The sequence below is a fragment of the Monopterus albus genome, unplaced genomic scaffold (assembly GCF_001952655.1).
Source record: "Monopterus albus unplaced genomic scaffold, M_albus_1.0 scaffold786.1, whole genome shotgun sequence".
NCBI classification, from domain to species: Eukaryota; Metazoa; Chordata; class Actinopteri; order Synbranchiformes; family Synbranchidae; genus Monopterus; species Monopterus albus.
The window spans coordinates 15,376-19,937 of NW_018128666.1; the positions used below are offsets into that span (position 1 = coordinate 15,376).

General features: G+C 38.6%; 1 long non-coding RNA gene across 1 annotated transcript; it reads right to left on the reverse strand.

Annotated features, from left to right (window-relative positions):
* Window positions 1–2,215: 2,215 nt before the first annotated feature.
* LOC109953568 (uncharacterized) lies at window positions 2,216–2,753 on the reverse strand. The gene is made up of 3 exons (XR_002273933.1): window positions 2,684–2,753; window positions 2,490–2,554; window positions 2,216–2,394 (listed from the first exon to the last, which is right to left on the reverse strand). It is a non-coding gene; the product is annotated as an uncharacterized LOC109953568 (long non-coding RNA).
* Between the last annotated feature and the right edge of the window lie 1,809 nt (window positions 2,754–4,562).

Consider the following 4,562-nt stretch of genomic DNA (forward strand, 5'->3'; position numbering starts at 1 on the left):
TACGTGCTCTACTTACGGACCAACATGTATGTTTGTATTGAATGGAATACTGTGACTGTCAAGCTAATTCAAGTTAGCACGTCTATGCGTTTTTCTATTGTAAGTTAGCATTAAGCTAGCGCAATGTGTATTTGCTTTTAAAGAACATAGACATGTTTTCTGGTTACAACTCAATCATGTAATGTGTTTGCTTGTACTTATGCGTTTACAGTTTTCCAAATTGTATACAATAAATGATGTTTGAAGCCATGAATCTTGGGGGTAAATTTTGAATCACTTTAAGTGCCTTAAATAGAAGCAGGTTTTATATACATGTAGTGATACAGATTTATCCACTTTAGATGGTAAAAACTTTGTGATATAGTAATGGTATATTTTATTCTTGTGTCTTGATTATCTTGAGGAAGACTTTGTATAAGTAATAAACAAAGTTCACAGAATATACACTTGTATTGTAATGCATAACAAGAAGAAATGTGACTGGGTAATCATGCAGGATATTGTTCATGACTTTCAACATAAATCTAAATGGGGCAGTACAAGGATACACTCAAAAAAAAGTACTCATTTCCATCCAATAAATATATGTAGCCCCAACTTAAATTAAATAAATGGATGCACATAATTTGAGCTAGGGCTACATACTGCATATAATTTAATAAAGTTCATCCAATAAGTTATTTTTGAGTGTAATTTCAGTGATAAATTTGTTTCAAAGGACCAGTTGCTTAACCCTTGTGTTCTGTTAAGGATCTTAAAGTTGTCCCCGTAATGAATGAGCTTTGTGGGACAGCAAACAGAGATAAGGAAAGGTTCTTGCAAAGATCTGTGGTTGTTGAATACATATGCCATCAACATGTTATTGGTGTGTGCAGTCATCCCAAATTTGAATTAAATATGTGGAAGTTCTTTCCAAGTCATCCTCAAAAGTGACTCGATTTTGAAATGGAACAAGGTGCTTTTTCATACAATTCATATTTGGTAATGGGAATTCTCATGGACATCTGCACTGACACTATTGCTGGCTTGACAGCAGCCATGAGAGCAGGACCAAGAATGATGCAGTGATGAAACTGATCTTCTGGCTTACTCCACTTGAAGTTTCTGCAAATGTTGAGAAAGGTGACAAGACATTACTGTAACAAACCTTTCTGTAATAGTGTAAATTTTTGAATTGGTAGAATTCAATAGTGCTTACGTGTGCCATCCACGAAAATGTAGTTGATGTCGATGTTGAAGGCTGTGATGTTTGCTGCTGCTCTGATCAAAACCTTTGTAATTTCACTGTTATTAGGAACAGATGTAGATGCAAATCCAAGGTCCACAGTGTTGATGATTGATCCATTACTGCAAAATACATTAACAAAATATATGGCGTTATTTGTGTGAATTTATGACCCACATTTTTAAGATTCTATCAGTCTACCAATAATAAATTACCTGAATGACACTGTATTCAGGAAGCGGAATGAAGGAAATGCATTTTTGTAGAATGGTTCAAGCTGTAGAAATACAAACAAACCCATTGTAAGTACATTTATTTTTAACTGGCTTGCATTTTTTCATTTGAACATTCTGTTTTTATTAATGGTATAAATGTAATTTGTACTATGTCATAATGCTGCTCTGTTGCCTATTAATGCATTTTTTATTTTCTTTGACTATCACATATTTATTTAATCTGTCATTAAAATAAAAAGATGCTATAATATTACAGAAGTCTTGTAAAACTGTTCTAAATAATTGCACAAATATTATTTGTTCTTACCCTAAGACAGAGACTTACGTTTGTTTTTATGAGTGTGGCTCGATTTTTAAATGCTGTGGATGATGGAAACTGCAAGTCGCTTGTAAATGTCTCTCCAGCAGATCTGAAAGTCAGCCGCCTTGTTGTGACTGCCTCACTCACGACACAGACAGTGATCTGTAAATAAATCACTGAGTATATTTTCTTGCTGTAATGACAGTACCGGTACTTGTGTTGGTAACTGTATTTGCAGTACTGGTATTTTTGTTATTTGTGGTGGGGGATACTGTTGTTACATCTGAAGTATTTACTTCTGTAAAAAACAAATACAGAACAGTATGAACACATTTTCAAGAGCACAGAGGTACTTACTCTCAAACACACTCACGACACAGACAGTGATCTGTAAATAAATCACTGAGTATATTTTCTTGCTGTAATGCGTAGCTACTGTTTACTTACGAACTAGTTGGGTGGAGTTGGCTTGAATAGTGACATTGAAGGTGTTGTTGGAGTTAGATGCAGCTTCTTCTAATGTTTTTACAACATCAGCAGGCTTTGGGATGTCTGCAGGTGAAGCTGTTGTATTGAACTCAATCCCCACCTCTACTTGAACATTATCTGCTCGTGTTCTGGTTATAGCTGGGCTGCATAGAAAAACACATATCTCAGTTAAATATTAACATTGTTAAACTATGTAATTATTCTGTTATTTTTGTTATTAGCATTCATGAAAAATTACCTAAACTTTATGACATAAACGCGGATGAAAAGAAGTCCATATTTTGCCCTGTAGATGAAATCGAACTGTGGAACGAACACAAATATAAAAAGTAAAAAAACTGTACTCTAAAATAAAACTAAAATAAACTGTAAACTCACTTAATACACCTATAAAAATAATGAACACTGTGACTGTTTTGATATTGTACTCACCACTGATACAACTCTTGCTTCAAGGACCTTATATTGGTTGCTGTTTTGATCAGAAAGTTCTGATACATAAGGTTCCATCAAGACTGATGTGAGTAACACAACTGGTTGGGAAGCTACAGTTGTAGTAGTAGTAGTAGTAGTAGTAGTAGTAGTAGTAGTAGTAGCAGCAGATGTTGTTGTTGTAGCAATGGTTGTTGGACCGGCAGTTTTACTTTTTGATGTGGCATTTATTGTTAGACTGGCAGTCATTGTTGGAGCCCCAGTTGCTGCTGTGGCATTTGATGTTGGAGCCCTAGATGATGTTACTGTGGCAAAGGTTGTTGGGCTGGCAGTCATTTTTGATGTAGCATTTGTTGCTAGACTGGCAGTCATTGTTGGAGCCCCAGTTGCTGCTGTGGCATTTGATGTTGGAGCCCTAGTTGTTGCCATTGTGGCAATGGTTGTTGGACCGACAGTGGTTGTTTTTGATGTAGCTTTTGTTGCTAGACTGGCAGTTGTTGTTGGAGCCCCAGTTGTTGTAGATGCAAAAGTTATTGTTGATGCAGAAGCAGTTGGTGGTGATTTGGTTGTTGTTGGTGCTTCAGTTGTTGGTATTTCAGTGGTTGTTGGCACTTCAGTTGTTATTGGCATTTCAATTGTTGTTGGTGCTTCAGTTAATGTTATTACTTTGGTGCTTGTTCGTGCTTCAGTTGTTTTTGTTAATTCGGTAGTTATTGGCGCTTCAGTTGTTGGTGCTTCAGTGGTTGTTGTGAGCACTTCAGTTGTTTTTTGTAGTTCAGTGGTTGGTACCTCAGTTGTTCGCACTTCAGTTGTTGTTGGCTCTGTTGTCATTTCAGTGGTTGTTGTTGCTTCAGTTATTAGTACTTCTGTTGTGGTTGTTGTCACTTCAGTTGTTGGCGCTTCAGTAGTTGTTGTTGTTGGTGTTTCTGTGGTTGTTGGCACTTCAATTGCTGGCACTTCACTAGTTGTTGTTGGCACCTCAGTGGTTGTTGTTTGCACTTCAGTTGTTGCTACTTCAGTGGTTGTTGGTGTTTCCATGGTTGTTGTTACTTCAGTGGTTGTTGTTGGCACTTCAGTGGTTGTTGTTGGCACTTCTGTGGTTGTTGTTGACACTTCAGTGGTTGTTGTTGGCACTTCTGTGGTTGTTGTTGGCACTTCTGTGGTTGTTGTTTGCGCTTCAGTGGTTGTTGTTGGCGTTTCGGTGGTTGTTGTTGTTGGCACGTCAGTGGTTGTTATTGGCAGTTCAGTGGTTGTGGCCGCTTCAGTGGTTGTTGTTGGCCCTTCTGTGGTTTGTCGCAGCGCTTCCGTGGTTGTTGTTGATGCTTCAGTTGTTGTTGGCACTTCAGTGGTTGTTGTTCTTGGCACTTCCTTGGTTGTTGTTGGCACCTCAGTGGTTGTTGTTGGCACTACTGTGGTTGTTGTTGGTGCTTCCGTTGTTGTTGTTGGCACTTCCTCGGTTGTTGTGGGCACCTCAGTCATTGTTGTTGGCCCTTCCGTGGTTGTTGTTGGCGCTTCCGTTGTTGTTGTTCGCACTTCAGTGGTTGTTTTTGGCATTTCTGTGGTTGTTTTTGGCACTTCAGTTGTTGTTTTTGGTGCTTCTCTGGTTGTTGTTGGCGCTTCAGGTGTTATGGGCACTTCTGTGGTTGTTGGCACATCAATGGTTGTTGTTGGCACTTCAGGTGTTATGGGCACTTCTGTGGTTGTTGTTGGCACTTCAGTGGTTGTTGGTGTTTCCATGGTTGTTGGCACTTCAGTGGTTGTTGTTGGTGCTTCAGTGGTTGTTGTTGCCACTTCAGTTGTTGTTGTTGGCACCTCAGTGGTTGTTGTTGGAACTTCAGTGGTTGTTGGTGCTTCCGTGGTTGTTGTTGGGCCTTTCGTG